The following is a 25,721-nucleotide window of genomic DNA, read 5'->3' on the forward strand; positions in this document are numbered from 1 at the left end:
GGAAATCTGTTCACGTCATGGCCAAGTATCAAAGAGAGTGGAAGAACTCAGGGCTTCATAGCCCCCTGTAAGGCCACACTCCCAGTGACCTTACTTTTCCTCACCAGCCTCCACTTCCTTCTCTTTCTGCCACCTCCCAATAACACTATAGCGACTTTATTAGAAATGGAACCGTATGGTTTCCTATTTCTTACTTTTATACAAAAAAGCTTCTGCACATGGGTTGCTGTCTAATATTGTATAGGAGAAGCACGTCTCCCTATTCCTTAGGTGTTAGCTGACACAATGGCTTCCTTCCAGAGAGTATGGTATAGGAAGGTGGGGAAGAAAGCAGGAACTGATAGACAATACCAGGTGACCAAGGCTGAGTATCAACAGTCATAAATCACACTGGTGTACAGGGTGTGATGAAAATGGAACTTTATTGCCTCCTATTTCTTACTTTTATACCAAAAATATAATCATGAGAAAAGTCTAATCCTGAGGAAAACATCAGCAAAGGCTGTGTAGCAGGATAGCTACAGAACATGCTCACAACTGTCAAAGTCATTTAAGACAGGTAAGTCTGAGAAACAGCCAAGTGGAAGCTGGGGAGACTAGACAAGGAAATGTAAGGAGACGTTTCTGCCTGGAGCAGGAAGAGGACGCTGGAAGGAAACCAAGGAGAACTGACTGAGTTATGAACTCTAGTTGACACTGAGCCGTAAGCACCAATTCCTTTCTTGAGCAGGTGCGCTGTGGTCATGTAAGGTGTGCAGAGAAGGAAGGGAGACTGGAAGTGCAGTGCGTGGGCATCGGCAGGAGCTGTTCAGTTCTTCTGCAAATCAGAAACGCTGTAACACAGGGATAAGAAAGCTGGACAGTTACCAAACCTCAGCAACTTGACCTTATTTAAATTCTGATTCATAGCAAACAAACAACAATGGGGGGGGCAGCAGAGAGAGAAAGAGAGAGAGGCAGAGAGAGAGACAGAGAAATATGAATTAATCTGGTTCTAAATCCAAGGTTGTGTCCTCTGGTAAAATGATGCTATCTGTGACACTGGGCATTTTGTTCTAACTGGCATTTCCTTTCTAACTGGCATTTCCTTTCCCTAGAAGATATTTCCAAAGTTGAGTTTAAGTAGCAAATGCCAGTCTGGCCTTGATCTTTCAGATTTGGCAGAGTCACTGCATTTGTCTCCACTCTAAGCCTAGTGGTGGCTTGTATTCTGAATGGGGTGGGAAGCTGGCAGGAGCCAGGACAAGGAGCAGGAAGGTCTGAGTGTTCCTGGGGATTGAGCCTGCTCACTGCCCCAGGAAAGCTGGTGTCTGCTCTCTAGCTCCATCTACTGGGCCTTGAATTAAGCACCTGGGTAAATGCCATGTCCTGCAAGGCACCACATTAGGCACCAAGGCAGAAGAAACAAAATTCATCACATTCGGGACTGCCAAGATAAAAGGAAATATCGAAGATAGTTTATCCCTTTATTTAAAAGAAAAGTGGATGTCAGGTGAATCGAGCCTGACATTTTAAGGAACAACTGATTCCTAGAATGTGTAGAATCATATTGGCCAGAGTTTGAGCTTTGGGCTGCTGCTTCCTGGGAATGATACATTAGGCAAGTCCCTGACTCTTTCTAGAACTCAGTTTTCTCATCTGCAAAATGGGAACAACAAAATCATCTCCCAAGCTTGATGCAGCTTTAGCCACTGTTATCTTTCCCATTATTATATATTAACTTTTAATGCTAGAGCAAATACATTTTGATTGGCATTTCTTGATTGGTCCTTGAAATTATAACTATTTTTATGTCCTCTAGGCACACATGCATGCACATGTGTGTGAGCACACACATGCACACACACACTTTCTCTCTCACTCACACGCATACACCCTTTCTATTCACACCCCACAGGACAGGGGAGATCATTTCTGTATAGGCTGGGTCAGATGAAGAAGCAGGGGAAGTAAGAGAAAAGCACCTGGAATAAGTGAGCTTAGAACAACTTGACATCTTCTTTCTCAGTGTCACATCCCAGGGAACTCACTGTATGTTGACCCATTCAAAACATTCACCTCATTTTGTAGCAAAAAAAATGCCCCATAGCCAGTTTGTGAGTTTCCTAGATGACAGTTCCTGTTGCAGTTCCAGTTGCTTCTGTCTCCTAGAAATGCCTGGTCATTCTGATGCAGAGCTGGTCACATTGATGCATATTGTAAGAACCAATCAAAGACAGCCAAGTACCCTGCTTATTGCTTGCAACCCATAGAAATTTCCCTCCCTGAGCCCTTGGGCCTGACATTTTAAGGAACAATTGATTCCTAGTCAGTGCCTGTCTGATATTAAATAAATCTTCCTCTAAGTCCTGGGTGTAATTTTGGTGTTTCTGTTTGCCATAGCAATCCTTGCTCTGAGCTAAGCAGGAGAGGATGGTAGGATCTCTGTTCTCTTGCCCTACCATTGCCGATTCTTGAGTCTGACCTTGTACTTGGATTGCAAAGAAGTTTCTATGAAAGTGACTTTTTGCCTCTCTAGCAAAATCCACAGGAGACATAAAATTGTCTTCTAGCCAATATCTGGTGGACTGAGATGGACAATCTGTGACATAAAAAATGGAGCCATTAGCCTACCATTGCTCAAGTCCATGGTCATTAAGATGAGCCAAGTGACTTCTTCCTTCCAAATCCACAATGGCAACAACTGTTGGACTGGTACTAATGGATTTCGATGTAATTTTGTTTCATTTGGCAGATGTTCTGCCAATAGATGTATGTATTCTGATCTTCATCATATTTATACATCCTGGTCCTTGTGACCTCATGAAGGAACATTCTGACTTACACAGAGTAAGAGCTCAATCAATATCCATTGAATAAATGAGTGCATATCAGTCACTAGGGAATTTGATAAATGTAAATTAATACCAAAGTCAGGTCACCTCTTCATTTATTGATCAAATGGAGATTCTGACCTCAAATCCAAGGACTCTAAAAACATCAGAAAAATTTCAATTATTTGGTGGTATATGAAGAACACAAACAGCCTCATTCCTTACATCCCGTTATATTAAATCTTAATTTACTACTTAGTTGTGTATGTTGTAGAAGTCATGCTGTGCTTTTTACTTGCAGTTGCATTTCTAGTTAGATTATGGATTCCTTTTGAGAACAAAATCTTCAGGAAATGTTTACAAGGAAATGCACTGAGGTCCCTACCCCTCAGCCTGGTTCTTTCTCCCATTTTCCTTTAGTAATATTATCTACTAAGAGCCCATTGTGTGCCATGCTTGTATTAGGCTTTTGGAAGAAAACAGATTTCTACTTCCTCATATTCTTTCTTCCCACTTTGTCTTGACATCAGTACAGTTGATTGTCTCTGCCCTCTCGCCCACGTAAATGTATCTGACAAAGGGAAACATTGGCTTCTTTCTTACAAAACCCAATAAATACATCCCTTTATTACTTTATTACATTTCTCTGTTTTACTTGATTCAATTTACCATTCTTTCTTCCAGAAACTCCTGGCTTTTCTCCATTTTTCATGATAACCAGTCTTCTCATATTCCTTACTTTCCTTCTGGAGTTTTGTAAAAAAACATTTCATGGTGTCTCTGTCTGAATATCCCTGTAAGCATAATAGACCAAAATTGAACACATCATTAGGGTTCATCAAAAGATAGTACTGAAAACATAGGGTAGTGACTTTCTGAGTGGAGAACTTGGATGGGGAGAGATGTGCATTCCTGTGTTCTCAGAAGGTTTGGGGGTCTAGGTAATACCACACCTAACCACACGGGCAGTGCAAGCATGCAAATGCAAACCAGGCCTATAACTGGACAAGGGGGCTGAGGGAAAAGAAGAGTTGGAAAGAGAGTAACAGCGGACTGAGTGTTGGAGGCAATACTATACGTGCAGTGTATGTTTCCATGCTGACATCTGGCTGTTAATTGAATTATCCTCAACCTGGCTTAGGCAGAGGAACTAAGTTCATTTAAGTGGGTAGGCTGTCTGAATCCAAAGTACATGTTCTTTACACTGTAGAGATTCAGAGAAGGGAAAGTCTTGTGGCCACTGGGACTGACTTCAGCATGATCCCAATAGAGTTGTCTTTAGCATGAACTGTGCAAACCCCACAGCAAAGGGATCTCAGGATCCTTGATGCAGAAAAAATATATCTTAGTGACTTTTCCAGGGTAGAAAGTGGTATTTTCTTTCTAAATAAGTCTAAGTTCAAATTCAGAAGTCCACATAATTGTGCTACTGACCTTCAGTTATGGTGTCAACGAAAGAAATTATAGCAAGCATGGAAGAGAGAGAGAGAAAAGAGAGAGAATGCAAGATATGAAAGGTTAATTAGTATTTAAGCACACAGTTGTGTTTTCTATTTGGTCTGACTGGAAAAATAAATTGTGGTTTTCAAAGCACTGGCTTACAAGCTGTAATTAGAAATGAGCATGGTAAATACAGCTCAGTCAATGTGGCACAGAAAACAAAGGAGAAATGAGAGGTGGGCAGAGGTGCTGCCTTCTAGGCAGGGGCTGAATGAGAAAGCAAGGAGGGGCCACAGGAGCAGGGAGAATGGGCTTCTTTTTCCCTGGCCCTGACACTCCCTCAGATCACCTGGAGTGGTTAGTTTGCTTTTCTGAACGTCTAGGTTCTCATTTGGAGAAGAAGGCAATAATATTTTCCCTCTCCATGTTGTTAGGAGTTCATGAGGTAATATTTGGTAGGAGGGCTTGCATGGTGTCAGGCACAAAAAATGGTATTTCATAAATGCTTGCCTACTCCTATCCTTCATTCTCTGAATTTTTATATTTCTAGAAAATCTCTTAATGGGATGATATCTTTTATTGTTTTTCAATCATATCATGTGTAGCCTGCATCTTTGCAGTCCACTCTAATTTCGTCCCATCTCTATTACTTCAGTTAAGAAATATTTATTAGGGTGTGACCATGTTCTTAACACGATACTAGGGAACAAAAGAAAAATGAATAGAACCTGGCATCTGCCTTCAAAGGAATGAAGTGACTGAGAAAACTAAGAGAAGGATGTGAGGGCTCTGATCAGCTTTTGGAGGCCTGTCGTTGATCAGGGGAGACATCCTATAAACACGTCCATCACTGCATGTAATTTTCACAGTGACCTCACAAGGCAGTGATTTTATAAATAGGAGTTTGACACACAGAGAAGGGAACTCATTTGTTCAAGGTCAAAACAAGAGGAAGGGCCTTGACTCTCTACCTTCTCACTGGACCTGCTCTGTGTTTGAGTCCTCTCCAGACTCCCACCCCTCACCTGCCTAGCCCAGCCCATCATCTGCTGGATGCTCATCTGTTAAAGCCTGGCCAGTTGCAACCCTTCATGCAAATTCATGGAACGCAAATAGTGTCCGGTCTAAAATATGCTCATTGCTAAGGGAAGCAAAACTGGGATTCTCATCAAGCAGCTTCTCTCCATGACCAGCAATGAAGCTCCCAAATGACGGGGTCCCTCACCTAAAAGCACCCTGTCCTGGCTTTATATGAGCCACCTATTTCTAGGGAATAATATCTGAAGTGAATCTTAGCATTGTCACAAATAATTACACTGTAAGAATATATTGTAATTTAAATTAGTAAACCCATGCAAAAGGAGACTTCTACTTCTCCATTCACGCTGTGCCTACATGGGAGATCCCTTACTAGCATGTACATGATCTGTGTGCCTGCCACATCATGATGAATATTTCCTCTCTCATCATGATGAATATCTTCCCTCCTCTGTTGTTCACCTTTAGTCACACTCAGCTAATCATCTTTCTAACAAATTCTACATGTCTTATTTATCTCCATTGTTTTTATAATGCACAAATTACCTCAGACACTTCACTAATTAAACATCCTTGTATCTTCCGTGCTATTAATTCCAGTTCCAACACCTTTAAAACCCAAAATAGCAATCATTATTAATTTTTTGCAATTGATTATTAAATGCATTTTCCAATATATTTTACTAATTGCCATGTTCATCTTTATTTTATCCAACCCAATCCATCCTAGTGCCAGTTTGCCTGTCCATCAGGGGCCAGCAATATATTTTTAGTATGTCTGCAAGTCTTACTTAAGTGTCATTGCTAAATGCCAATTCTGCTTAGTACGGACCTGCACTACCATATTAAGTGCTCAAAAATGGATACTTATTATTTTTTTATTGCTCTCATCAGATAGCCAATAATATCCCTTCAGTGTTTTCCAGATATTACTCTATCTTCCTGGACATCTGTCCTTAGGGATAAAATCACAGCACCTAAGTAGGATGTCTTTTTCTAGTAACACTCTCATTTTAGTGTTGATGCTCTGCACTTCCTCTTCTCAGTATCCAGGCAAGGGCTGCTTGTATTTGCCCACTGGATCCCTGGTGCATCCCTCCCACCTGTGGGATCTGGAAGGCCAACTCCTGGAAGTCCTGTCTGAGAGCCAGAGCCGTCATATCAGTCCCTTGTCTCCTGGCAGCATGTCCCATGCATGTGAACACATGCTCCCTTCCCTCACCGTCAGATTTGTAGGGTCCCTTAGGATGAAGTCAAGTTCTTTGTGTTCTTCTCATTAAGACTGCGACTAATGAGGGTTTAAGGTGCCCTGAGCACACGCTCATTCCCAGGTGCCACCCCTCCACTTTTACAGCCCTGGGACTGAGCACCTCCTTACACTGTGCACTCTGAGGGCCTCTCACATGTCAGCCTAACCCAGGCTCATTCCCTGCTCACTCACTGCTCCTGGAAGACCTCAGTACAGTGGGAAATTTCATGTGTTCACTGGGCTGGGCTGCACACGCTCAGATATTTGTTATTCCAGATGTGTCTGTGAGGGTAGTGTGGGTGAGATGAACGTTTGAGCTAGTACACTGAGTAAAGCAGATGGCTCTTCCCGGTGCAGGTGGGTTCCACCCAGTCAGCAGAAGCCTGGATAGTATGAGTGAAAGGCAGCCATTCCTGGGAGTAAGAGCAAACTCCTCTTACCAGATGGCCTCAAGCTGGAACACTATTCTTTGTCTGTCCTAGGATTCCAATCAAAATTTGGGGTCTCCCTGGGTCTCAAGGCTCTGGACTTCCCAAGCAGAGCTATACTGTCTGCAGCTGGATCTTTAGCTTGTTTACTGCAGATTTGGGACCATGTCAACCTGCATAGTCACACAAATCAACACTTTATAATAAACCTCTCTCACATGCATACACAGGCACACATAAAATATCATGTTGGTTCTATTTCTCTGAGCCGCAGCTGAAACTTTTGCTTCTGTGATGAATGCACTTCAAAATGCCAAGGCCTACTTCTCCTGGTGTTTTTGTCCTTCCATATCCCCTCTCCTGTGTTTATGTGGGACTTGTAACTGATTTCTGAACACTAAGCTATGATGAAGATGAAAGGACACCATTCATGAGAACATCACATTGTATGATCACACAGGCCACTTTCATATTTTAATTCACCTAGAATGCATGTGCTTCATATGACCTTAATGTGTACTAGCTACTCAATAAGAAATGGTTTTCTGAAAGAACAGTCAATGTCATGTCTCCAGTTGATCTAGGAAATCTCTGATGGAATATTTTGTTCAATGTTTCTGTGTGTGTGCATGTACACAAGTGTGTGCACACATTTGTATATAAGCACTGGAATCCAGCCCAGAGCACTAACCACACCATTTTCCCCCAGTGATTCTAGAACCACAGTAACCTTCAGTCTTTTAAAAGTATCTGGGGTTCAGAGCCTGAATAGTTGGTACCCGAGAGCTTTAGGGTGTAGGCAATTCTGAATGGCAATGTCCACCCCTCCTGGTCAGCTGAAAGTCTGTAACCTCAGCAACTGTCACAGGGGACTTCTTTTTACTGCAGAAGTGAAAGTCAAATTGTAGCAAACAAAGCACAGTGCCATGTAAAGCCTTCTTCTTGGTTAACCCTGCATGTGCTGTGGAAGAAAAACAGAAACCAGCTTTCACCTACTTCTGTGGGGCAGATATCACAATAACCAGGAGGTGGGTGACAATTTGTGCACAGGAATATTAGAAAGAATAAGGATTTCAGGTTTGGGCTGACCAGGGCTTCAGTCTCAGTTTGATCTCTGACAAGCTATGACCCTTGGATAATGTACTTAATTCCCCTCTGCTTTGTTTTCTGTCTCTGCTAACTTGGGACAGCAGTCGGCTCCTTTTTTGGTCAGCGTGAGCATTAGAACACAGTATTAAGCCAGTAAATATTGGTTATTGATCTTCTGACTGCAAGCCTGTCATGACAACACTGCCACTAGCTCTGATGGTCACTCACTTGGCTGTCCCATCACCATCTGTCTCCTCCCACCACCCTACTCTCAGTATGTCCACCTCATACTTTATCCTTCCAGATTCACCTTCCTAAAGTTCCATTTTGATAATGTACTTCTCCTTCTCAAAGAGATTCACTGGCTCCCTATTGCCTACTTACTATGCATAAATTCTCTGTTGTAACTCACAAGCCCTTTTATCTAGGAGATCTCGTCTCTTTGTAACTTTTAGAGATTCTGTTTGTTTTCCTTCAGGAGGCTCTTCCTAAACTCCCATCCAATAGGAGCAAGGGTAGAATTAGGATTATGTCATCCAGATCGAGCAAAGGGATTAATTTTCAATTCTTCTACTTACAGCTGTCAATGATGATGCCATTTTCACAGAGGCACTGTGAGAACGCAGTGAGTTAACTCAAAATGAAGTATTTTAACTGTGCCTGACATGTACCAAATGTTAAGGAATCCTTGCCACAATTCTTGTCACAGTGTGATGAAGTTTCTGGATGCTTTGTTTATAGTTGACATTTTTAAACTTTATGTCTAGTGTTCTAGATAATTGTATATATTTTAAAAAACCTCTCCCTGAGTGTAAACTCTTGGAGAATGAGCTCAGTGTCTTCTTCGTCCTCCACAGTAACTAAGATAGAGACTTAAACGAAGGCAGTGTTTTGAGTATTCACAAAGTGGAGTCAACAACTGAATGGTCATCCAGAAAGTTGATGGTCAGCCCCAGCAAGCTGGATCAACAGCCCATTTGGGTGACTCAGCTTTCTTTCTTAGCTCTCATCTTCCGCACGTCACGATAAACAGTACCAAAGCAGCCCATGTAGCCCTCATTAAGGAAGAGTAACTGCGAGAGGTCCAGAGACTTGCATCCTGGACCACACATCCCAGACCAGACATCACAGATGCTGCCACCCACCCCCAAGAGCAGAATGGACACCTGGACCCAGATGTTGTCACCACTGACTTGTGGGCTTACAGCCGTTCATCAGTACATCAAGGTTCCCCTTCTGTTTCTAAAAGCACCCCCCAAATGGAGAAGTGAAGCAGCAGATTTTCTGCTTATTTAGAGGGTTTTCAACTATTGCAAAATGAACTGATACCTTTCATGGAGGATGTGGGCATTCCTCCCTGAGGGGAATGGAAATCCCATACCCAGCTGGTGGGTCTCTGTGCCCATGGTAGAGCTGGCTATCAATCAGCCTGAACCTTGAATTCAACCCTAACCTGATCCTTGGGATTATAACAGACCCGAGGACCTCTGGAAATACTATCTTTCCCCTTACTCAACCCTCTCTATTTTATCCCTCTTTCCTGTTTTCTGTTTATCTTTTTTGGATGTTTAATGAGACAGCACTAGTATAAGCATTTTAGTATTAACAAATATTAATGCACAGTATTCAATACAGCAAATGACTGGTCGAGCTAGTTAGGTACTATTGCCACTTGAGGTGAGATTTCTCTTTGAACTGTTTTGAGTTTTCAAATAATTAATCAACAGTGCTTAGCATACTGTCCAATATACAAATAGGTAGACCCATCCATGTATATATTGCATATGCACGTATGTATACATGCGATTGTTCCTTGTTAACTAAATCTGCACATCATTTAGGTCCCTTTACATAAAATTATATCTATTTGTATATAACTTATGCAAACCTTCTGTATACTAAATAGTCTTTAGATTAACTATAATTTCTAATACAGTGTAAATGTTATGTACATAGTTGTTATACTACTTTATTTAGGGTATAATGAGAAGAAAAATATTTGTATGTCTTCAGTACAAATATAACATTTTCTGGAAAATTTTCCATCCTTGATTAAATGAATCTCCTCATACAGAATCTTCAGATGTAGGTGACTGTAAACGTATACACATTGCACATACACGTGCAAGGAGTGTGCATATTGTCTGTGTATTATGGCAAAGAAATCCCCAGTTTTGGATGAGTGCATTAGAGGAAAGTTTTGTGTTTTCTTTTTACTCTTATCTACGGTCACAATTCTATATTTTTCTGTATTTTTACATTTCTTTAGTCTGCATTTTCTCTAACATTTATGAGCTAGTTTTGTAACTAAAACACTCTGAGAGTATCTTAGAGGCCTAGAGGGCCATCTGTGCAGACAGTCCCAGTCACATGAGGAAGTGTGGAGAAATACTGTTCCCACGGAGCTCTGCCACACATTTCCCCAGAACAGAGTGCAAGACACAAATTCAGCTCCTCTGATTCAAGACAGTCAACATTAGTGTCATGGAGCCTGCTGGTAGTGATCAATTTGCTTGCTATGGTTTATCACACTTAGCTCTTTGGGATTAATTATTTCCTGTTGATCTGACTATGTGTCAGGAAACTTCTCCATTTACCCTTCGGATGACCCATCTCATTCCCTCCCTCTCTCCAGCTGCACTCTGGTGAGCAGACATAGCTGAGCCTAGTAGGTTTACACATTTTTCACATATTAAGTTTATCTGAGGAGCTCTTAAGAAATAAAGATAGCCTATTTGTATCTTGAGAGAATATAATTTAATTTGCTTCAGGATGGGCTTCATTTTTGTTCTTGGCAAGCTCTAGAGCTGATGCTATGTTTAAGAACTACTTTAGTTGTAATTATGCTGACATAACATCTCCTGAAATAATCCTGTGTCATACCTATTGCTATAGTCAATACTGTATACTCCATTGTTTTAGTGTAAGCGTTACATTCTGTTACTTTAGGGTAATTGATGTATGGTATATCCTCAGGCCCTGTAGAACCTCCTGCTCCACCTCCTCACCATGCCTGTAGTGTGTCTTCAGCTTCGCTAGGAAGCTCTGGCTGCTGGAAAGCTCTCCAACCAAATGAAACCCCTTGCAATGACAAAGAACATTCCTGAAAGTTCTACACACCAGCCTTTTAAGTTTTTAAAGATGGGCCTCATATCCCTCTTCAATCTTCTCTTGACTGTGCATACATCACTAGCTCCTTCCACCATGCCTTAGGAATGATTTGGTTGTTACTTGATTCTCACACTGCCTCTCTGAAACTGACACCATTGTTAAACATTCTGCTTGTTTCTTGTTTTTTTCTCCATATCGAACAAGTTGTTTGTACCCCATATGGTGAGATAAGACATGTTTTCTGGTTTATTTCTGGAATCTGAATAATCGCCTAATTTCTGTTCCTACTCATGGGCAGAACATTCCAGGGTAGGTCACCAGGAACATGAAGAGTGTCCCTAGCTAACAGCTGACAGCTGAGTAGCACAGGAGGAATTTTTTGCCCTAGGGAAAAATGTACCTAATGACTGGTGGACATAGGGGAACATAAGTATGACCCTTTTGCCTAATGTGTGGAGGCTTTGAAGAACTCTGCCAAAGTCAAAACACTTCAGACGAGTACCTGAGACCTCTATTTTAACTGTACTGCAAGTTAACTTTGCCCTCTGCCCAGATGTTTCTTTCAGTTTTAGCAATGTTGCTACTGACAGCACACTGCAAAAAACTCTCTGCACAGGACTGTCCACCTATTTTCCAGAGCATCCAACCCAAACACATGTGCTAAGACCTGGAAAACAAGATCTTAAATTTACTGCCCTTGAGATATATGGTCAGGGCTCAGGGTTTGCCATCTTTTCTGTGGGAATGAACAGCCTAGGGTCAGAGTGTTTGCTTTGTAGAAGAATGATAGCAAGGCCTATGTTGGTTGCTTTGACCAGTATAAAATGTTTTAATCACCCTGGACCATCTCTTTGCTTCAATCCTGATAGTCTTAAAGGTTTTGACTAGAAATTCAAATGGTATGACTGCAGATATAGCCTTGGAAGCATAGACATAAATGCCTCTAATTGCTTTCAAATGGCTACCAGTAGACAGAAAAAGACTTTTTTCTTTAGCCCAAATATGACTTAAAGTCATATAATAATCTGGTTTGCCTATTGTTTAGTGTAAGCATTATTTTGCATTACTTTAGTATAGCTGGCATATGGTATTATGATAATATAAGCAAGATTCTATAGTTACTAGATGCCATTAAGTTCTATCCCTTTTAGCTATCTATTTCTTCTGCCATGAACACCCCAGTTGAGTCAGCCTGAACTATTTCTGTAAATTGTATCCTTCAAACTCTAACCTCTATCATCTTCAGATTTTCAGCATCTGTGCTGATTCTGTTAGGCTAAAAGGGTCACTCCTGACTTGTGTCCCAACCACAGCTCCTCTATAAATACTCTGTTACAACACTGGCTATTCTTTTGGCAGCACACCATCTATATTTAACTTCTCAGAATTCTGGTCATGTCTCATTCATCTCTGTACCTCTAACAGCTAGGGTAGTGTCTGGAACATATGGAGGAGTTACTCAACAGGGTGTGTGTGGAATTGAAACAAACTAAACTAAAGGTTATTGTTTTAATTCTGAGACTCTTGACCCATCAGAGAGGTACCAACTCTGTCATTCTGCAGCATTACCTTGTGACCCTTTGGGCAGCAACTTTGCAAGTAGTTTTGAAATTCTTACATAAGATTTCCCTTGCCAACCACTCCTTAACCAGCAGGAGGGAAATGAGAAGTGGGCTTATTGTTTACAATGATGAAAATCATCATGTAAGTTTCTTTTTTTTTTTTTTTTCACCCAGTAAGACTTCAGCACAGAAACTTGGATTGCAAGTGACTCCTGTAAGAGTTGAACAGCATATTTATTTTGATTTCCATTCTAGACCTACAGTTGAGTTATAGTTGAAGAAAGCAAATGTTATGGCTTGTGTCTAAATGTATCCTGAAAGACTCATGTGCTGATAGGTGGGGCTTTTCAGATGTGCCTAGATCTATAGTGTGTGTGTGTGTGTGTGTGTGTGTGTGTGTGTGTGTGTGTATATGTGTGTGTGTGTGTGTGTGTGTGTGTGTGTGTGTTACTGGGATTAAGGGTGGGGTAACTAAATGTGTTTAGCATAGTTCTGGGTATGGAGGATAATGGAAGCCCCACTGTGGGTGTGAGTGGCACCAAACCATAGGCTTATAGTCTGGATGGAATCTAAAGGGAGAGGGAGAAGGCACACTTGCTGTTGCTGCTTGCCTGCCTTCTGCCTGCTATACCATGAATTTATTTTCCCTCTGTGATATCTCTCTGCCATGTCACTTTACTGTGGAGCCAGTTGACTATAGACTGAAACCACTATAAATTGTGAGCTGAAACAAACCTTTCCTCCCTTTGTGGGTGTCCAGTATTGTGTCTTAATAATGAGAAAAGTAATTAGGATAGCTTTTGGTACCAAGAGTGAATTTGCTGATCTGATATTACCCGGCCATGTAGTTTAGGAGTTTTGGAACTGGTTTGTAGGAAGAGCTTGGAAAGTTTTGGAAATTCCATCTAAAGAAGAGCCCTAGAATGCTATAAACCGACATTGATGAGAAATTCTGGTCAGAGCTCAAAAGACCAGAATACTGACAGAATTGTTGGTGGTAAAAAAAAAAAAAAAAAAAATGTTTAGGATGTTTCAGTTAGGAAACATCAATGGGTGTTGGACTTCAGATCATGTGTATCTTGCTTTGGCAGAAAATGTGTCTGCAGTTTGGTCATGTCCAGAAACTTTTCAGCAGACTAAAATTAAGTGCAGCAGATTAATTGAGCTGGTGTGAGAAATTTTAAAGCAGTCTAGTGCTTAGGCAGTGGCATGACTATAGTTGGGGTCTTTTAACGAGATCCACATTTGTAAATCAAGAGCAAAGAGCCCAGAAGAACGACCTAAACTGTTTTGAGTTTGGCCAGAAAGAAAGCTGCGGTAAACTTGTGGACTGTTAAGATGGAGCAGAGAATTTAGTTGCTGAAAAGGAACAGTACAGTAGAAAAGATGGCCTGAGGACAACACAAGAATCAGTAGGACTTCACCCTTTGCAGCCTCGAAATTGCAAAGGTGAAAGACTTTGCTTTGAGAAGAAAACCCAGAGCACCCTGTCCTAAAATGGTGGCAGCCTACAGAATTTATTCCTCAGGATTGGGTTCATAGTGCACAGGGAGCCTGGCCACTCAGTCCCTACAGCCTAGAGAAGAGGAAGCTGGGTTACTACTCTAGCTGGTGGCAGACCTTGGCATCATCCATGTGGAACTTGTCTTGGGTGCATGCACAATGTAGAAGTTGTGGGGTCAGGAAAGCATCCAATCAGATTTTAGGAGAATGCCTGGGAGGTCATACAGTGTGGCCCTGAGATGGCAGTGTGTGAAGCTCTGAGTGTGCAGCTAAAGGTGCAACAGGGACCCCAGAGGTTTGGATAAGCCAGGAATGTGGATCATCTGAGGAAACTTGCAGGGAGTGAGTAGAGATGGCCCCAGGGAGTTACAGGTGGAGTGACCCAAGCACTTTGGAGGTCACATCTTGCCACAGATCACATTGGATGCTAGACGTAGAACTATTGTATTTAATGTTTCCCCAGCTAGATTTTGGACTTGCTTTAGCCCCATTCCTTCTTATTCCCCTATTTGTACCTTTTGGAAAGGAAATATTTATTTTTTGCCATTGAATGCTGGAAATGTTTAACTTTCGTTTCATTTGTACAGGGACCTGCAGCCAAGAGTTTGCCTTAAATCTCAGAGGAGACTTTTACTTGGACTTTTCAACAATGCTGAAACTGCTAGGACTTTAGCAACTTTTAGAGATGGAATAAGTGCATATTGCCTAAAAAACTGCACAGAATCTTTGGGGATCCAGAGACAGAATGCTATGGCTTATGTCTTGATGTACCTCCAAAGCCTCATGTGCTCATAGGTGGTGCCTTTCAGAGGTGGCTTGATCTGGAAGTGTGTTAATGGGATTGAGGGTATGTGATAACTAAATGGGTTTGGCATAGTTCTATGGGTCAATAATACAAGCATCACCCTGGGTGTGGGTGGCACCAGTCCATAGGCTTAATAGCCTGGGTAGACTCTAAAGGGAGAAAAGGAAAGCAGGCTTGCTGCTACTGCTGCTGCTGCTTCCCAGCCTTCTGCCTGTCATGCAATAAATTATTTCTCCTCTCTGATGCCCCTCTGCCATGCTGCCCTGCCTTGGAGCTAGCCAATCAGGGACTGAAACATCAATAAACCATGAGCTGAAATAAATGTTGCCTCTTTTAACTTGTGGGTGTCTGATATTGTGTCAATAATAAGTAATTAAAGACAGTGAAATCTTACCAGAGCTAATAGGCTTGTGAAGTTGAGTAGGCAGAAATTGGAGTATGAAATTTATGTAGAGCAAGACAACTGAAAGAACAAAGTAGTCCAAAGGAGGACCTCCCAAAAATTTGTTTCAGTACCCTTAAAGCATTAGATGGAGATAAAATGCATATGTACAGGACTCCTAAAGACCTGACAAAACTACCTTCTGTGGTGCTATGAGAAAAAACAAGGTCCTGGTGTTCCAAAGAGGTCAGAGGCCTAGGAGTTCTGATCATCCAGAGAAGAAAAAAGGCTTCCTCTGAGACCATCTCAGGCAAAATTGAAGAGTAGTGCTGCTTTTTTCTAGAGTACAAGATGTTCTAGACACACTCTAGCAACTTTCAAGAGCAAGCTTTGAAAGAGATCGGGCTCATCCACTAGAATCAGCTGCCTGCCATACCAAAGTAGCGTTCTCAACAGTATGGCATACATAATGTCCAGAACACAATGAAAATTAATAGACAAACATAGGAATAGGAAAATATAGCAAAGCACAAAAATGACTGATAATAATGAACCTGAGTTGGCCTCAATGTTGGAATAGCACACAAGGATTTTAAAGCAGCTTATAAATATTTTCAAATGCATCTATGAAGATGTAATGATAACAAATTAACACATGTGGAATCTCAACTAAGAAATATGAATTGTAAAAATAAATAAATAAAAGTCTAGAACTTAAAAGGGCCATATCTGATGTAGAAAGCAAACCAATAGGCTTAACCATAAGTTGGAGAATATTAAAAAATTGTAAATTAGTAGAAATGTTCTATTTGAAAATACATGCTGAAAGTGACCAATTTTCTATTTTTATTTTAATATTGGTTCTGCCACCTTCCTTTCTCTCTCTGTCTGTCTCTGTCTCTATCTCTGTCTCTCTCTCAATACTTCTAACTTCAGTGCAGGATCATAGTGTTTATTCTCATTCTCTTTCTTTTATTTGTCATGTTCTTCTCTGAGTGAGGAAACTGGTCCTCATTACCTGCATTTGGCCCACCTCCCTAAGGATTTTCCAGTCATAAACAGGTCCTCAATAGTCACCACCATATCTCCAGGCCTTCCTCATTCTACCTGGGCTCTGATATCATACCATGTCATCCCTCAGTCCCCTGTAGACACTCTCCTCAAAAACATGCTCTAACTTTGGTCCCCCATCATGTCCTTTTCCCTGACTCCATGAAAGTGAAGAATTCAGCATTATTGAAACAGTTAGACTGAAAAAACTAGCAGACTTGTTATACTTCTTCCCATCCTTGAATAGCATTTTAAGGCATGACTAGGAAAAAGTCCTCCTTTTTAATGGGAATTCAAATATCTTCTGATCTGGAACTCTCTTGGCTCTACCAAGGGTTGATTGCACTGCTCCTTTCTGATCCAGTGTGTCCCTTCACTGCTCGGGCATTGTCAGCCCCCAGTGCTTCCTGGTGACTATTGTACTCTGAAGTCCTTGCAGAATACGAATCTCCAGTATCTAACATAATGCAGATGTCAGTAAATGGAGAGACCACTGAAATGTAGCCCTGTTGCAATAGCAGAAAGCGCTATGAGTGACAGAAGTTACAGGAAATCAACATGCCAACCTCAAACATGTTCCAGGCAACCACAGATCTGTCTTTTGGTCCATGTTGTCAAACCCCTACCCCACCTGCTGTCTCATTGCTATAGGACCTCAGGAAGTTCAAGATCACTTTATTCCTTAGTTGTTTTTCAGGCATAAGGCAAATTCTACTGCCCACAATGCAACTTTTGTCCTTTAAAATAACTTCAGAATAGTTCAGTTTTCACTGTAAAAAGAATATGAGACTTTGAAATCCATAAAATAAATAGAATTAAAATTTAGCCCATCAGATTTGGCAGCTTCACAAAACTGGCCTGACCTTTCCCATGACTCTTTGATTGTATTTTCTAGCCTGAGGTGGGCATGGAAGACTGGCTGATATATTCAATACTCCTGAGAAGTCCCAGAAGGTTGAAAAGGAAACCTAAATAGAAGGGCTCTATGAAGAAAGAGGAGGCAAGAAGAGACATCCTTTTGCCCTGTGGACCTAAGGTGCAAGGGAGAGTAGAATGGTTTTAGTTTGGAGCTGGTCTACCTTTTTCCATGGGACAAGCTAAAGAAAGAGGCTTTGGTTGCAGGTCCAGGATCCTCTAAAAGATAACAGTGAAATACAGTATCGCCCTCCCCACTTCTATCTGCTCAGGGAATCTGTCTTCACTTCTTTTTCTCTGGGGTCCTGAGGGCCTGTCCCTTGGTATGCCTGATTCTAGTCTCTCTCCACTTTGATTATGTAACTTGTCTCTTTCATGTCTCTGGACATTTCTCATTCAAATATTAAGATGTAAATATTCTGGGGATCCATTTATTTCTTTCTATCTGTTTTATATGTTAAGATTTTATTAAAATTTTCCTTTGAAACAAACAATTCTGCTACTGAAAACGCTATGAGAACTATTTGTTAGAAGAAAAATGAAATTCTGAGAAAGGCAAGGACCCGATGAAATGGAGACTCTTTAACCTAATATCTAGGCTTTCCAAAGTGTTTCACCCGAATACCCCATGTTGGTTCCAGCCTTCATGTTGGGTGGTTTCTACATGTCAGCTCCATGTTCACATAAAACTGGGTTGTAGGACTACTGTGAGAATGAAAAGAAATAATGGACATGAACATTTGTAAATGGTCAAGTGTTAAAACGTTTGCATTTTTTATGCCCCAATTGACACACATATAGAAGACACACACACACACACAGCATCATATAAAACATAGCTAAATATAATACACAGTATTATCGTTAGTGCAGGCAACACTCTCCTTTCCTCTCCTCTCCTCTTCCCCGCTCTCCCCTTCCCTCTGCTTCCCTTCCTTTCCTTTCCCTTACCTTTTCTGCCCTCTTTTCCCCTCCCTTCCCTCTTCTCCTGTCCCTTCACCTTCTCTCTATTTCTCTCCTCTCCCCATTCTCTTCCCTTCCCTTCCCTTCCATTCCCTTCCATTCCCTTCCCTTCTTTTCATTCCATTCTAAATTCTTTAACTTTAAAATTCTGGAAATTACTACCTAAATTGACTGTAACACCCACTAATATATTTCGTGGTATTAAAGTATTGACTTAGGGGTAACAGTTTGCAAGCTGGTAGCCAGAAGACTTATCTTAAAGCTGAAGTTGCACCATGTGGACCATTAGAGTGAGACTATGTCAATTGTTCATATTGACATGTGAGGCAGGTGGAGATTAGAAGGATCCTCTGTCCCTCAATGGCTCCAACTACCAATGCACAGGAGTTTGCAGTGTACTGTAATCAGACAAGGAGACCTTCACATATGTTCTTGGGATGAGCTAGGTCCTGTGGGGGAGATGGCTTGGTACAGTTGAGCAGGATTTGCTCTCAGGGTCCTGGGGATTGAGTGAGGGTGGCACATGGAACTGACAGAGAAAAGGGATTGAGTGGCCGCTGGAAGCTGAACTCTCTTGCTGTCCATCACAGACTTTTGAGCTGCATATCTGGGTGGGGAACAGAGGCAGGGCAAGATAAAGAAGCTAATAAGTAGAGTTTCCAATCAGGCTACGTTGCTATTAAATGGCATTCCTTTTTTCTTTGAGGAAAACTCTCAGACAGAACTAGAGTGCACCATCTCAAAATGTAACACACCCAGATATATACTGATTATTGCTATTTAAAATCACCCAAGGAGCTATAGCTATAGGAACCATTTGGCCTGTTGATTTCTCCATACAAAATCCACCAGGGTTCCTTTGGGAGGGGTTATTTTTCTGCACCATGGCAAGAAACTATCACTAGGATCTGGTGATAGAGGCTGTGAAGTCACCCCTATCTTCCAGGAGTCCTATATCAGCCATGAATATCTTACTGAGTCTAGAATTGACTGTCCATGTTCAGAGATCCCTCCTCTTGCCATTTCTTCACAAATTTGCCATTCTTTGTCTAAAAAGAAAAAGAAAACTTGCCTTGGTCATTTCTTTGGACTTTTCACTTTTAGGTTGCAGAGATAGAGGACAGGCATAATGTCAGGAGGACATCTAAATCCTGTCAGACAGCTTGCACTTTATTCCATTGGTTGAGGGTTTCTGAAATGGCAATTCTGAAGTAGAGGTCCAAATAAGTTTTGAATATATGAAGAAAACAAAAAGAGTAAACATTTAGGGTTGGAATGGGATGAATATAGCCTTCAATATTCCCTGCAGATAGAGGACAGGCATAATGTAGAAACCCTCATGTATATGTACAATTAATAAAACATGTACCTTTCTCTTATTAATCTGCCCGGTATTGATTTAATTCCAAGTCCCAGCTGAAGGGCTCACCTCAGAATCAGGCAGGGTAGTGGGCAACATCAGCTGAGTGTATGCAGAAATCACTGCTATCCAAGAGCCATTCTAAATGCTTCATATATAATAACTCATTTAACCATCCCAACAACACCAGGAGGTAAGCTACAGCACTATTACCATGCTACAACTTAGGAAATGAAACCCTGGGGAAATTACTTATAGGTAAACTGCACATAACTGCTAATCCAGACTTGACACCCACCGGTGTGCTTCAGGAACCCCCCTAATTCTCCTCTTATCTATGTTGCCTGGAGGAGTAGCCAAGTACTCCACAGGCTAGCTGACTGGGTCAGGCAACAGGAGAGCAGAGGGGGAAGGAGGTGCTTCGTTCCTGGCCACCTGTCTCTTGCAGCATGAAGTGTAGTGCAGGGATTGAGGAGAGGAGAGGTTGCAGAGATAGAGGACAGGCATAATGTCAGAAGGACATCTAAATCCTGCCAGACAGCTTGCACTTTATCCCATTGGTTGAGGGTTTCTGAAATGGCAATTCTGAAATAGAGGTCCAAATAAGTTTTAAATATATGAAGAAAATAAAAAGAGTCAACATTTAGGGTTGGAGTGGGATGGACGTAGCCTATAATATTCCCTGCAGTTGTTGCACAGAGAGTGGATTTTTTCCCTTAGCATTTACACCATAGGCTTTTGGCAGTGTGCACTGAGGGAAACACTGTGATAGGCAATGGGGAGTTACAATGAGGTTGAAGTAGGTGTAAAGGCACTGTCAAGTTTGCATTTTAGAAAGATCACTCTGGTTTTGAGTGAAAAATAAGATGGATGAGCTGGGAGCCTGTGTAGGTGTCAGAACAATATTCAGAAGGCTGGTTATGCAGCAAAAGTAGAAATTCTAAGTACTTACCATAGAAATGAAGAGCTGAGATAAATGAAAGAAATCCTTAGGAGGGCAAGATTGATGGGACTTTCTGACCAGATGTGACAGGTGATGGAGAGGAATAGAGATGAATTCCCAATTTCTAAATTCCCCATACCCTGAGTTCAGTGCCAGTGGGAGAGGTGCTGGGCATTCAGAGTGTAATATGCTAATGGAATATTCCACAAGGAAGACTTAGGAGGAAAGTGGATGTGCAGGGCCTGAGGTAAAGCAAGAGATTTATTGAAATGTCACTGGTGGGCAAAGTCTCAAAAGAGACCACAATGTCTAGAGTTTTAAATAAAATCAGGGCCAAGGGTAGGGTCCTGGATGAGCATTTAATTAGTGAGAAGGAAAAGATGAACACAGGAAGAGGAGAGAAAGGATGTCTACAGATGCTTATCTAACCAGGAAGGTGACACCACAAAAGCAAAGGAAATAGGAATTAACAAGAGGAGCTGGCAAACTGAAAGCTTTTCGGAGTCATTCCACTGTCCACACCCTTATGGACTGGGTTCTCAAAATTCTGACAGTGGGAAATTTGTGGATAAAACCCATAAATATGGAAGTAAACCTGAGCTGGAAGGACAACGACATGACTGAAGTTTTGGCATTCCTTAAAGATTAATTCTGTAATATAATTTGTCAGTTTCTCTATCACTCTATCTCTTAAAATTTAAGAGTTGTTGAATGCTTTCTGTGTTGCATAAATGACATTGTAATCTCATAGGGGAAATACCATTTCCCAAATGAAACACACACATACACACACACACTGCCATAAATGTCTAGATCCACATTCCTTGTCCCTGGGAACTCTCCGGGAAGTCACTCCCTTTATCTTAGCAAGAGGATTACATATTGTGCTCACTTGTGCAGAGAACACACACACGCTAGAGCTAATCTTCAGCTTTCTGATTTCCTAGTTGTTCAGCAACTTTTGAGCTTTGCATTTATGGTTTTATATCTCTCACCATAAGAATATCTTGAGGAATGTCTTGAAATTTGCATAATATCCATTAAAATGCTTAGGTAAATAGAAGATAATCCGTATATGCTACAGTTCTGTATGAGACCATTTGTGGAAGGAGAAGGATTGCAATAGGTCCAAATTTTCAAATGCAACTGTTTGTACTTGTTGTGGAAAAGAAACAGCCCAGTTACAGCGTCTGAGGTGAAGATAATTATATTTTGGAGTATTCGTTTTCCTAGAAACGATGCACAAGGCTTATGGCCTCTTTTTGCAATATGAACATTGTCCAAAAGTAGGAACACAGCTATTCCTTGTGGCAGACTTGCAGTTATCTTCTCCAATCCATCTTTGGGTTGATAACAAACTGAGAAGCAGACCCTTTGACTGTGTTTTTGCAGAAACAGAGAAGAGATTGTATCCCTTTACGACGACTGTCAGCTTGAAAGAGCTATGAATCACAGCAAAATGGCATTTTATATTTAGTAATTCATTTCCTGTTCAGATCAAGGTGACAAATCTTGTGCAAAATAGCTCTCCATGACTCATATCAGCTTTTGAAGATGCTGGTACCAAAGTTTGACGAATCGTTATTGACTGCGCTGTGAGGGTGTACACAATTTATCTCAGCTATTAATAAGATATGCAGTCTTCATCTATTTCAGAAAATAATTATTATTTCTTTCCCTGAGCACACCTCTCATAACAAGAGAGACGACATGTTTCAAACTTGATACAGGCTCCGTGAGCCTTCTCCGAAGCATGTTTCTAGATTTTACCATGTCAAGAAATATGAGGATAGATTCCATGTGTGAGATGCATGTATGACTCACATAAAAACATGCATAAAATAGTGTGATAAAATAATTTCATTGTTAATAAATTAATAATTCATTAATATTAAATTTTATACATAATGGAAATTACAGAAGCCTGGAGAGATGTTAATCATTTAGAAGGTCAAGAGTTATTTTTCTTATTTTCTGTGTCTACAGTTTGGATTGCAGGGTTTCAGCTCTACTACTTTGAGGTGCTAATTCTAATGCCTGTATTTCATTTGTTAACTCATTTTTTGAACTGATATTTATCCAGAAAATGTATTAGGCCTTGAGGTATAAAGTTGAATAACACCTAGTCCCTGACTCTGAACATGCTTACACATCTGCAAAGTGTCCATGAGATTAAGAATTCCATTATGATTCCATGTAGATCCAGGACCAACAAGAAGACAATGAACAATTTCATTTGTGTGTATCCAATTAGATCTCAGAGAGGGACAAACATTTGATTTTCAGTATAGTATAGGAATTAAAGTACAGAATTTTGTGTGGTAGTTTGGGCTTAAGTCTTATGTCAGAAACTTTGGACTAGATCTTTACCTTTGTAAAACTCAAGATTTGGATCTATAAAATAGGGCTATGATAGCACTCATTCTCTTAGCAGTAATAGAAGAAATAAAAGAGGCCATGTGTGTGAAATGCTTCTTTGTGCTTAGAGGAAAGCCATGCTCAGGACCTATTTCTGAGTGATAATGGGAATGTCCACTCCGAGTGAGGCACATGGCAGACTTTGGAATCCTCTGCCAAGCATGAGTTGGAGGAATGGATGAACTCTAGTGCAGATCCAGGGACTATCATAATGCAGAAGCAATCATCCTCTTTCTGGTACCCTTATGAGTATGTTGCCACAACCATGATGCCTCCTTGAGTAACTTTCTCTCCTGCTCCATACCCCACCTCCTTCCCCCACCTCATGTCAGCACCTGTCTGATCTTCACCAGAGTCGGTAAAGAGTGCATTCCAGGCCAAATAAAGGATTTGTATGTCTTACAAAAACTTTTATATGGGCAGCCTTTAAATAACCAACACTTACCATTTCCTTTCCCAGTGCTGTGACTTTTGTAGGAAGAAGAGAAAGTATGTGTGTTCAATTTCATTACTATAACAAATATCTGAGGCAATCAACTTAAAGAGAACATACATTTATTTTGGCTTCTGATTTCTGAAGCTTTAGCCTATGATTGGTTGGCCCATTGCTTTGGCCCTGTAGAGAGGCAACATGGTGTGGTAGAAGTGTGGGGTTGAGCAAAATCTCATGACAAAACAAAGAAACTAGGATCCTGAGGCCCCCTTTGGAGGTACCTTCCCTGTGACCTGAATACCTTCCACTAATCCCACTTCTGAAAGGTTCTGTTATCTCCTAACAGTGCCAAGCTGGAGAACAAGTGTTTGGCACATGGGCCTCTGAAGATATTCCAGATGCAATGCTAGTAGTGCAGAAGGAAAGGGGTGACTGTAGGACAGAAGAGCATGTTTGAGTTCTGCAGAGGGACTGCTACACTCCACTGAGGAACCTGGGCCTCATGGCCAACTCATCTATTAAAGTCTGTGAAAGAAGGCAAGGAGGAAAGGAGTTGTGGGTGGCTTTGTGGTTGCCCTAACATTGTGTATGTGACATCTCCATGCACTAATATAACTACTGAGGGTGTCATGAAACCTCTCCTGACAACTGCCAGTGCTATTGCTACCCCTGTCTCAGGATAGACTAAGGCATTTGCACTGTGTGAACCCATTGTTAATCGTTTAGCAGTAACATCAGTCATACTATTCATGTGCATGACTTTATGGTTTATAAAGAACTTCCTACTATGACCTCCTACTTGACCCTACAACCATCCAATGAGTCATATATATATATTTTTTAGGGATTCTACAGAGAAAATTGACTCAAATCACACAGCAAAATGGGGCCAAAAGTATAACCCTGTAGTCCTAGTGTGGGAGGATTTTATAATCAGAACAGGATTTCACAGTCTGGCTGGCCACTTACTGGCTGTGCTAACCTGATGTTAGTCTGTTTTGTGCAGCAGAACATAGTGAGGCTGGGTAGTTTATCAAGGACACACATTAATTTCTTCACATCTCCAGGAGCTGGGAGCTGGGAAGTTCAAGGTCAGGAAATTGCCCTTGATACATACCTTGTTACTGCATCATTCCATAGTGGAAGAAAGAAAGGCCAGAAAGGGAGAGAAGAGGCCAAATGTATTTTTATATTGAACCCACTCCTGTGACAATGAACCCACTCTCACAATGCCAGCATTAATCCACTCATGAGGACAGTCAGAGATCAGACTTATTCCCTTGAACAAGTGATGAGAAATGAAAATAGAACATGGGACAGAAGAAAATAAAATGAAGTTTTAAAGCACAACACTGCTTCCCCTGGCTATCACAGGAGATTGGAGTCCCAGGATATAATTGGCTTGCTCAGCTCAGCTACAAGGCCCTGAAACAGGTAAGACAGGAACCTAAGTCTGAGAATACCTAGGGCAGGTGTCTTTCCAAGATACTCTTCGTACATAAGCCAGTGCTCAGAACCATGTTCTCATTGTTTGGGAGGAATAAGGTAGCTATTGTTTAGATTTACAGCTAGGGCCTCAGAACAAATGTAAGGGCTAAAACCCTCTTCAGTCCAGACACTATTGTTCTACAGGAGGATGCATTGGGTTTTAGTCTTTGATTTCTATTTATAGAAGCCATCATAAATTCTGTATGTATTCATTTATTATTAAATCTATTTATATTTTATTTTTAAATTTACAATATTTTTACTATATTTATATATGATATATTAAATATCTTTAGATATTTATTAAGCATCTGCCATGCTTAAAGGCTGCTATAAGTCACTGGGTGCCATGCAAATGAAAGGAATTTGTCATCATGAAGCTCAGGGTCCAATGCAAAGGACAGCCCAGTAGATAACAAAGAGCAGGTCATTAAAAGTGTAAAAGAAAACTGGAGACGGGGGTTACATTGGTTGTGAGCTCTGGAGGCACCAACACAAGTCACCTGGCTAGAGAGGTTGGAAGTGACCAGAACAAGGAAGGGACATTCAATAAGAATGAAGTCCACCAGCCCCAGTGCCCCCTCCAGAGTAGAGAGAAGGCTACAGGGCCAGAGCTGTGGTGGAGCTGAGCCTTTAGGGACCTGGGTCATACAGAAGTGTCTGAGCGACAGTAATTACCAGGCTGGCATGACCTCTTTCCTCTGATTTTCGAACACTAGGCTCCTCTACTA

At 41.2% G+C, this 25,721-nt stretch overlaps 1 long non-coding RNA gene across 1 annotated transcript; it reads right to left on the bottom strand.

The window, feature by feature from the left end:
• Positions 1-423: 423 nt before the first annotated feature.
• On the bottom strand, positions 424-3,592 carry LOC106150028. Its single transcript, XR_001236557.1, has 3 exons — positions 3,483-3,592; positions 2,908-2,970; positions 424-833 (listed from the first exon to the last, which is right to left on the bottom strand). It is a non-coding gene; the product is annotated as an uncharacterized LOC106150028 (long non-coding RNA).
• Between the last annotated feature and the right edge of the window lie 22,129 nt (positions 3,593-25,721).

The sequence above is a fragment of the Chinchilla lanigera genome, unplaced genomic scaffold (assembly GCF_000276665.1).
Source record: "Chinchilla lanigera isolate Chin_1 unplaced genomic scaffold, ChiLan1.0 scaffold00060, whole genome shotgun sequence".
Classification (NCBI taxonomy): Eukaryota; Metazoa; Chordata; class Mammalia; order Rodentia; family Chinchillidae; genus Chinchilla; species Chinchilla lanigera.